The sequence below is a fragment of the Onthophagus taurus genome, chromosome 1 (genome assembly GCF_036711975.1).
Source record: "Onthophagus taurus isolate NC chromosome 1, IU_Otau_3.0, whole genome shotgun sequence".
In the NCBI taxonomy this organism is placed as follows: domain Eukaryota; kingdom Metazoa; phylum Arthropoda; class Insecta; order Coleoptera; family Scarabaeidae; genus Onthophagus; species Onthophagus taurus.
In genome coordinates this window covers 27,433,597-27,445,159 of record NC_091966.1, presented here as the reverse complement: position 1 = coordinate 27,445,159, position 11,563 = coordinate 27,433,597, and positions in this window count along the sequence as shown.

Here is an 11,563-nt window from a genome sequence, read left to right as displayed (position 1 = left end):
CTGTTATGGAACCTAAAGAAATGCCTCGGACTGGAGAGAACTTTCGGAGACGATTCATTACTCAACGAACTAAGGAAATGTAATAATGATGGCTATACAAGAAACAAAGGTATTTCTTAGTGGAGAAGAGGGAGGAATTAGAGAATTTGGCATGGCGTTTATAGTAGATTATAAGTTTAAAACCAAACGTCACTGCCCCGCAAAGGAGCAAAAGCAGGATATCAAAGAAAGGTTTTACCAACTCTTAGACAAAGTTTATAATAACTCGCTTAGCTTTATGATAATCAATCAACGACATCGAAATGATCCTGGTAGGTATGAATGCCTAACTAGGTAAAGAGGAGCACTTTACAGGCACGATAAGCTCAACATGCAATATAAATATCACTGGAAGCACAACAAACCAAAGCGACTTTATGATAAACAAAAGAACTGTGAGTGGCATGCTAGATGTCAAAACAAAAAGAAGAACATACTATGGCTCAGAATATTCCCTAGAGCAAACTAACTTTATATGTCCAATATCTAAGAATAGTACCCAGACGGACACAGAAAATAGAGAAGCTGGATATGTATAGACTAAATTTTCCAAAAATTAGAATGAGAAATAAGATCAACAACTGTCGAAGATTACTGGAATAACAAGGCAGTAGTTACAGCAGTGGGAACAAAGAGAAAAATAAATGAGCTGCCTGGTTTGATAACGAATGTCACATTTTTTGATTTGCAAGATACATATATACAAAGGACAACCAGAGAAAGATAAAGTGAGTTTAATCAAGTAAGAAAGAGAGCAGACTACCTGTACAGAAACAAGAACAGAATGTATGAAAATAATTTAACAGACAGAATGGAATGTTATGCAGAAGAGACACATGCTAGATATATACAAAGAACAACCAGAGACAGATAAAGTGAGTTTAATGAAGTAAGAAAGAGAGCAGACAAACTGTATAGAAACAAGAAAATAATGTATGAAAATAATCTAACAGATAGAATGGAGAGGAGCGTATAGATTTACAAATATTCTGGACAATGATCTAAACCAAAGACAAGTCTATAGAGAAATGATCAAGGTCAAACAGTCAACAATATCTAAGAAGCAAAATTTATTTGGAAAGATTATTTCAAAACATTACTGGGGAAAGATTAGGGAAGAGAAACACGACATGATCAAGGCTGGCAAGCAGATCCTGATCAAGAAAATACAGAACCCCTAATTTTACAAGAAAGTAGAGACAAACCAATAACAAAGCACCAGATATTGATGAAACTTCTTCAGAAATATATAAATTCAACGGTAATCACCTAACAGAACACACAGATACTTCTAACAAAGATGTGTCAGGAGGAAATCCTCGCCGAGTGGAAAAGAAGCATCATCTGTACGGTGTACCAAAGAAGAGACAAACTTAAGTACAAAAGTTATTATCTTTTCTGCACTGTCCACAAATATAATGACATATAATATATGTCATATATAATCAATAAATATCTTATACTTCGACTTGAAGGTATTATTACTAGTGAATATCAGAAAGGGTTTACAAGGAGCAGGTCAATTATAGATCACATATTAACAACCAAATAAAATTGTAGCTAAAACGTGATTATCGCCATTAAACTTATGACTCTATAGATCTAAATAAACTAAGGACACAACAGCGAAACTGTACAGATACAAAACCAGTGGACCGATACTTTTAACATATCAAGAGGACTAAAACAGGGAGTTGACTAGTTGACACCCACCTTATTCAATTTGGCATTGACATATATAATAAGACAAATAGACATTGGCAGTTAAAAACAACTAAAAGTGTGCTTTCGCAGACGATATTAACATTATGCGTAGAAGTGAGTCAAGATAACAAGTGTACTCAGAAACGAAGAGGTATGCCATAGGGGTTGGATCAGTGATAGGACAAGAGCATGACAAGCCACACGCATTATAGTAAACTGGAACAGAAAATAAATTTTTTTTAGAAGAATCAACCTTTATAACACAGCTTGGAACATGGACAATCACAGAGAGTACTAAAGTATGTATTCTTTTCTTTAATCGGCTCCGGCTTTCTTCTTTATACTGTACTCTTAAATATGCTCAGTACTCTCTGTGATTGTCCATATTCCAAGCTGTGTTATAAAGGGTGATACTTCTAAAAAAAAATTTATTTTCTGTTCCAGTCGAGCTCAATGCTGTGTTTACTGTAATGCGTGTGGCTTGTCATGCTCTCACGGAACGAATTATCAACGAATTGAATCAACACCTCTGAGCAGCCTACCTTGTACAGTTCATCAGACTACAAACGCTGTAATAAGCAGGACATTTTAGCAGAATTAAATAAGAGAGATTACCAAATTGAACTCTTAACGCTAGAATGCATGCGAAAAAACCGGTGGGCACATCCCGAAAACGCTGGAAAGATGAAGTGTCAAGTTTATGAAGGCAAACTCACCATCACCTTCTAGACTAAACCAGTTAACCGTCACTCATTACGGCCAGTCTCTCTGTTGTCTGAAACTGATATCTGATATGCATACACGGAAATGAAAGGTTAATCTCGTTATTGTTAAATTGTTAGGCATTGATTGTTAGGGATCTTGATATTTTCATGAAACTCTTCTACAGTTCGTGTATATGAATGATTGGAAAGTATTGTTCATTAATAAAAGCTTACTGCTATTGGAACAACTACTTGTTCACGAAGATTTGGACTTCGCAACGCTAAAAAGATTAAGCGATCAGTTTCCGTCTAGGTTTGACAGTCAATAATACATGAATACAAAGAGTAGATAAATTCAAATACCTAGACAGGCATTTAAAAAATTCAGAAGCGTATTTTGATGTTTAGACTGCGATCTCACCTTAAGATTGAGGTTCGTGTAATGTTACGTATGGTGGGTGCTTCTGTATGGTGGACTTTAAAAGCAAGTGTAATAAATAAACTGGAAGCATTCGAAATGTGGACATAGCTCAGAATATTCAAAATCCCTTGGACTGCGAGAATAACAAATGTAAATAACTATTTACCACAATGAAATGAGAAACTGCATATTTGGGACATGTCATCCGACATGATAAGTATAAATATCTCCAATTAATAATTCAGGGCAAATTAGAAGGGCAAAGAGGGATCGGCAGAAAAAAAAGTCCTGGCTCCGAAATATTCGATAATGGTATTGCACAACATAGAGGCTATAATCCACTTCGAAGAATAGACAAAAAAAGGAAAATGTGATCGCAAACATTAATTTCTGGACAAGCATTGCAAGAAGAAGAGGTACAAAGTGTAATTCTGTAACAATACTAGATTACAAGGAAATAGGAGAGAGTTATGAAAATGCAAAACAAGAATATTTAGTTCCTTTGTTTCGTTATTATCTTCCAGGCGTAGCCCAAAATTGGTAGTAAACAAAACGAACATGGAAAATTATATAATTATGATTTACAATAAGCAATATACGTGTAAAAGTACTTAGTACATTTTGGGTTCCTTTACATACCCCAGCTCTGTATTGGTTCTTTTGTGAAACAACCTAAATAGTCGAAGTCTCTCACAAAAGTCATTTAAGCTGGTGTGCTACAGTGACCACTCGAGGTATCTGTAAAATAATGGCTTCATAATTCAAAAAGCGATGAAAAACCGTGTAAATTTTTGTATAGCCGAAATGATAGAAAAATGTTTTGATATAGTGTGTCATTAGTCATTACAATGGATAAGATGTGCTGTGCAATTTTTGCCATATGAACTAATCATTAAATTATAATGCATGACGTTATACTCACATCACACAGCCGTTATAATATAAACCGCCGCTGATGAATGACCTTCTATAATTGCTTGTCCAGGCGGTTCTTTCATATGAGAAACGACAGTTCTGCTACATTATCGCCCTATAGATGTTGTTGGAACCATCCTACGCGAAAGAAAGTCCGGCAGTTTTGCCGTAGGATAAGTACTTACCATACTTACACGCAATGTGACGTGAATGCAGTGGCCAGTTTCTTCTGCAATTCTATTATGGTTGTATTCATCTTTAAATGACAGTTAAGATGGATACCCAGAAACTTGATACTGTCGCCGACCGTCTTTAAAGATTGTTTTTTACTGTTTATGAACAGGATGATTAAAACGCGATGCTCATCACTTAGAAATAGAAAAATTTAGGAAGCAAAAATATCCTTAGAACAACTTGTTTCTTTCTTTTGTAGCTATTTATGAGGTTTATCTACAATTTTTTGCGAAAAATGTTTCGGTGTGCAGAAAACATTAAGTAGTATTGCCTTCCATCTTACATATAGTAGTAACTTGTGTGGTGCTTGTAGTGTTGTAAACAAAGATTAAGTATAAATGTAAAAATAATGATTTAAACAGATAGATTAGTAGATTTATTATAGTTTTCTAATGGATTTATCAGAGGTATTACATCATATCGTTTAGTATTTAGGTTCTACTAGATCAAGATGCGGTCATTTTAGAAAAGAAATGAGATCGCGCGTTGGAGACTGATCAACTTTTTAATTATTAATTAGTAAAACGGACCTCAAGATATCGACGTGGATAAAACCCAAATTGTCCATTAATGGTAGATACGACGAACCAGTTAGTCCATTTATCAAATTTAATGGTTTGTCGTTACAGATTCGAGTCGCTCCCGAATCACTTCCGTCGCTTACCAAATCTCGTTCTAATCTTTGTCTTTCTCTCTTCAGCGTTGTGCTTTTGCTCGGGTAGTAATTAATAAGCCGATAATGATTACCTAATCGCGACGAAATAATACCGCCGACGCCGTAAACTAAGAATTTTAATTACCCTCTTAATGAGTCTTGGCGGATACGTCTGTTATCTTGAATCTGTTGCCCACTAACACAAATACGCCATCTACTGAGGGACGGCAACTTCTTTAGTTCTTGGGCGAGGAAAATTGCAATTTATCGAGGCTGTTCTATGCCGTTAATCTACGTTTACTAATTAATATATTTTACGACCTGTATCGGCGGCGTATGGTAATTACAAAGCTCTTTATCGATATAATATCAAGTGAAAGCTTATATCTTTCTTTTTTATACTGTGTTAACAGAATTCTATCTAGTAAATAACATTCTTACGCTCCGCAAAACAAACCTAACCAGATGTGTAACTTTAATCCTTATTAAATTGCAACTAAATCGATTTTAAAGATGTAAAACAATGTAAATGTCAAGTCGGCAAATTTTCCGCGTCATCGTTTCCGATGTGACTAAAGTGATAATGATTTACGGTCTGTGTATCTTTAATCGGCGACAATCCGGACAGTGTGGAAAAAAGCAGCGACTTATCTATCGGTCCCTTAATAAATATCGCTTATCGCCCGTGAATATCTGAATCTCATAATTACTAGTTGTAGGCCCGTGTACATCCAGTAAAACGAAGCTATAAATATCGTTAATACCTTGAGTTAACAGCGGCCGTCGTGGGTAAATAACTTTTTGGTCGAGGTAAATTTTAAATTGGCAATAAATTACGTAGTTGAGCATAAACTCGCGCGTTTTGTTGATGTTTTAACTCCAACTCAGTAGCTCACTTCTCTTTACTCCTTAATACAAGAAATATTTACTACCCTGTACATGTATGTTTAAGAAATTTAACAAGCTCTTGTAATCGATTCTTGTGTTAATTCTCTCACTTAAACAGTAAATCAAATGAAATCACGCTTAACTAAACTTAAATTAAAACAAAACAGGTTTTTTTTTTTTTTAATAATGACATAAATTTTTGTCATTATACAATTTCATGGTGTACTAAGGAGAGTAGTTTGATTGCAAAATGTTGAATGTATTTAAAAGTGAAGTAGAGAAAATGGATAATTTAAGATTTCGAAAAGTATGTTGGGTTGAACGCTTGCAAATAAATGTCAGAAAAGATCACCGGGACACATAAAACAATGCTCGAAAGTCGTTCTAGCTTTTGAAATCAGCGAGTCGCGACAACCCCAGTAAATCAGCGAGTCGTAAATCAGTATTGCGGATCTATAAGTATTCCTTCTGGGTAGCTGCACCAGAAGGTTGGAGTGAATAGCAGCAGCAACGGCAGCAGCAGGAGCAGCAGAAAACAGCGCCAGCTGGCGTCATCGTCAGAGCGACGCGTTTCCGCGAAACGCTCCATAAAATCGACTCCACATTTCAAGCGGAGTCGCTTACCTCCTGCGGATAATCAATTATTACAAATTGTACGCCGGGTCCGGCTCCTTACCCGTTTTCGATTAGGCCTCGCAATGTAGTTTATTTTTTCCCGGTAAAATAATGCGCGACATTCCGCGGTACGGTTAAGGATCGCGGAGCTCATCTCCGGGCGTTATCGCCTTTTTCCGCGAGTTTGTCAACTCCGGGACGAAGTAACGACCGCGCGAGCCAATCGCTCCTCGCCTTCCTCCGCTAATTTATCGCGTTTCTTATTCCGCTCTCGCCGGTACGGGCTAAAATCTAGCACGACCGCTTCCTTGTTCGCCCGTTAGAGCGGCATCTGGCCGAACAATGCGGGAAACTTAAACGAAATTAGACGATCTGAGTTCTGCAAACGTACGCGAACGTCGCGACCGCGTCCTCAACGCTTAATATCCCCATTAAAGAAAATTGTGGGAGAGATTGCCGGGAACGTTAACGAGAATTTGTTTTTGTCTCAAAGCGAATACGGCCTGGACGCTAACTAATCGGGAATTACCAGTAACCAGTTTCTGTTAAAAAGCTACACAATTTTCATTCATATAACAGTATAATTTTACTTCACAAACAACATAGTTATCAAAACATTTATACAATTATCTCTAATTTTATAACTTCACACAAAGCTCGTTAAATACAATTTATACAATTATTTTTCTATTGCAACTCTTATGTAAACATTCACCCTTTGAAGACAGTATTAAATACAAATATTTGATTTCATTTTAAACTGATTTGAATGTACTCGTTAAAACTTCTTCCGTAATCAAATTCGCTTTCTTGGCTACTCAGTCTTTTAAATATTTCATCACGTTAAGATATTTAAATTCGTTTGTAAAAGAAACTTTGTAATTTAAACAACTTTTTTGTTCATTTGATGCTTTTAATGACATTAAACGATAATCGCAGATAATATAGATCAGATAATATAGATCAGATAACTCTATGTATAATTGACCTATGCGAAGTTAGCCCCCAATTAGATAGAATTTTACATGTAGAGTATTTTGATTATAACAAGAGAATCAGTCAACCGATTTCGATAAACAATGTCTCAAGTTGTTTACGCACTTATGAACGCCCGAAAGTCTAGCCCCCAACATAAAAAAATTAATTTAAACTAAATCGACTATAATAAGAGAACGGTTTGACGGATTTTAATGTTTTATATGTCAATCGATAGCTTTCGCCTGGCTGAATGCAGTTGTCGAAATGCCCAATTCGAAATATTTAAGGATTTTGAATAAAACAAAAAAAATTAATTAATCTAATAAGTCAATTATGTCCTTTATTATTTGACCAATTTTAGCCGTCAACATCTCCATGGAAAATATGATCCATGGTGAATGCGAAAATGGAAATGCCCGATCTCTAAATTTGCTAATCAAGTACGTACGATTGTTTAAACGACTCCGGCGACTTTACTGCCTCGAAGTCTACTAGTTTTTTTAACTCCCCACTTACATAAAAAATTATTTTTTGTAAACGGATTATTTCTAGAGAACAAGTTAATGTGAAAATGTTTGAAATATTCTACTAATCATAATAAAGGATGTAAACAAACGAACAAAGTAATAGACTGATTTAAAATGTATTTGTACTAAAACAGAAAATCTTTTTTTCATTTTTGGTTTTAGTATTTCTACCTTATTGTTGTTCTTACTAGTTTTCTACTCTTCTTTTTCAAATTTTAAATTTTAAGCTGTATATAGTTTCATACAAAAAGCGCCCCAACCCATAACTCTGTTGTTTATATTGAAATATAAATAAAGTTTTCAGGGGCAAGGTGCTAATTTACATTTCTTTCAATTTTTACAATTCTTTTAAAATTTTCTATTATAGCTAATATTTCTTCAACTTTTCCAAATTTTCCTTCTAATTGTATAATATATTCTTCTCTTCATTACAAAAGTTAAAATGTTTTCCGAATATTCCATAAAGAATGCATAAGTGACAATAAAAATAAAAATGTTGAAGAATGTGATAGACAAAATCAGACCACTCACTGAGTTGTTTAAACAACCGTACGCATTTAATCAGCGAATTTTGAGATCGGGCATTTACATCATTGCATTCACAGTGAATCGTAATTTCGATCGAGATGATATTGACTAAAATTGGTCAATTAATAAATGAGATAATTTACTTATTTGATTAATTAATTTTTTGTGTTTTATTCAAAATTCTTAAATATTTCGAATCGGGCATTTGAACATAATTATTCAGCCAGACGCATGGTTTCGTTTGAGATATAAAACATTAAAATCCATCAAACCGTTCTCTTATTACTTATTATAGTCGATTTAGTTTAAATTATTAATTTTTTTACATTGGGGGCTAGACTTCTAGTCGTTAGATTCGCGGGGTCATTTCAATAGCCGTACGCAGGTAATTAGTAAATTTTGAAATCAGGCATTTCCACCTTCGCATTCATTGCAGATCATACTTTCGATCGAAATGTTGATGACTAAAATTGGTCAATTAGTTAAGGAGATAATTGATGTGTTTGATTAATTCGTTTTTTGTGTTTTAATCAAAATTCTTATATACTTCGAATCGGGCATTTCGACAACTGCATTCAGCCAGGCGAAAGCTATCGATTGACATACATATAAAACATCAAAATCCGTCAAATCGTTCTCTTATTATAGTCGATTTAGTTTAAATTAGTTTTTTTATATTGAGGGCTAGACTTTCGGGCGTTCATAAGTGCGTAAATAACGAGCCGAAGACGGTGTCATTCCGTGGGCTGTACAAGGTTAACGGGAGAGAATTGAAATCGGGCATTTTGTGATTTCGATAGAAGAAACTATGACGAATCAAATGACCTATAGATCTTGATCATCGGGTACATCGTTTACGAGTTATCACCACTTAAAAAAGGTCATTTTTGTGTTATTTTTAGGTACCTTCGCATTATTTTGGCGTTTTAGCGGAATTCGAGAAAGATTTCGAATCGGGCATTTCCACTTTCGTATTGAGCTTTCGAATGAGACATTGTTTATCGAAATCGGTTGACTGGTTCTCTTGTTATAATCAAAATACTATACATGTAAAATCCTATCTAATTGGGGGCTAGAAAAATTGGGGGCTAACTTCGCATAGGTGTTTTATTTTAGTAAAATGAGGTAAGTTTTATTTGAAATGTTTCGAGAAAACGAGTAATTTTTTTATTGAAAGGTTGAGTTTTAAAACCAAAAAACAATTTAAAACCGCTTCGGCCCGTCGTCTTTACATTTTTTGTTTATTCACCTCCAGTATTCCTTCTTCCCACAATAAATTAAGGAGGGGATGTTTGGAAGTTGATTCGCTAATAACGCATTTTAGTTGATATGCAGGCATTTCAGGGTGATAAAGTAGTTTAGAAAAATAAAACTTATTACTTAAATTAAGTGATAAATGCGTGCCATATTTACGCTAAGTGTTAGGTGATATTAGTGATGTGACATAGGACATCTTGGGATTGCTATTTTATGGATGTTGAAGGATGTGAAGGTATCGTATTAATTCTTTTTTTTTTGTCACAATAAATTAATTTATCTTTTCTTTCCAGCTGAGCTTCAAAGGAAAATCCAAGGGAAACAACATCTATTCGGTGAGTCGTTTTCAATTCTATTAATTGACCAAAACATATCGGGAAAATTCGCGATTTGAACGGTGTAATTTTTCCAGATAAAAACCGTTTGAACGCTACTCACTGGATTTGTGCTTGAAAAACGGTACTATTCAATAAATTTTTGCATTTTGTGCTTGAAAAATTATAAAGCTTTAATTATCAACATTGTCAAAACATGAAAGAATTTGAAATTGAGTGTAAACCACTCCAAATAATACTAGTATAATGTAATTCAAACTTTTTAATGGGGGAGTATCTTTTTTTTGTATCAAATATAATGATTTCTTTGGGAATTTTTTGCTACCAAATTATGATGTTCTTTTCAAAAATTAAATGATGTTCTTTTCTATATATGTATCTACTTGTGATTATCGTTTGAACTAGAACTAAGCAAAAAAAATATTATTGGCAAAATGGCGCCTAGTCAAATTAAGATAATCGATTGTGTTCTTCAAATCGATAAGTTTATCTCAAAAAAACAATCATGTATATATCGTATCAGTTTCTCTGTAGGTCATACAATGCTATTTGAAAGTGTAGTTCAAATTTCAAGTCAATCGAATGAGTAGTTTTTTAGGAATCGTGTTAACCAGATGTAAAAAGGATGTTTCGAGAAAAATGCACTTATAGTTTCATGTAATAGAATGTTATACGTGTATACGCCTTGTTAATTTAATGTTTATATCTTCTACATTCAGCCAGACGCAAGCTTTTCATTTGAGATATATAACATTAAAATCGGTCAAACCATTCTTTAGTTAAAGCGAATTTAATCAATTCAATTAATTTTTTCGTATTGGGGGCTAGACTTCCAGTCGGTAGGTACTTGGAGTCATTTAAATAACCGTACGTAGGTAATTAGTAAATGTTGAAATCGGGCATTTCCGCCTTCGCATTCATTGTAGATCATACTTTCGATCGAGATGTTGATGACTAAAATTGGTCAATTAACAGAGGAGATAATTGACTTATTTGATTAATTCATTTTTTGTGTTTTATTCAAAATCCTTAAATATTTCGAATCGGGCATTTCGACATAGTTATTCAGCTTTCGTTTGAGATATAAAACATTAATATCCGCCAAACCGTTCTCGAATTATAGTCGATTTAGTTTAAATTAATTTGTTCATATTGGGGGCTAGACTTTCGGGCGTTCACACGTGCATAAACAAAGAAGCCACACGGAACACGGTGTCATTCAGAGGGCTGTACAAGATTAACGGGAGAGAATTGAAATCGGGCATTTTGTGATTTCGATAGAAGAAACTATGACGAATCGAATGACATATAGATCTTGATAATGGGGTACATCGTTTACGAGTTATCACCACTTAAAACAGGTAATTTTTGTGTTATTTTGGTGTACCTTCCCATTATTTTGGCGTTTTAGCGGAATTCGAAAGAGATTTCGAATCGGGCATTGTTTATCGAAATCGGTTGACTGGTTCTCTTGTTATAATCAAAATACTATACATGTAAAATCCTATCTAATTGGGGGCTAGAAAAATTGGGGGCTAACTTCGCATAGGTGTATAATTGAATTTTTGGGTGACTTACACTATAATTGTTTTCATTGTTATTGCATAAAAATTCGTATTACAATGCAATATTCAATGTTGGGACGATACACTAGACAATGAAGTCTTCTTTTTCTAAAAACATTATTAAAAATAATATCTCTTAACAAACATACGCATCATTTTGCATCTTTGTATAATTATTTTATTAGTGCTATTATTTTG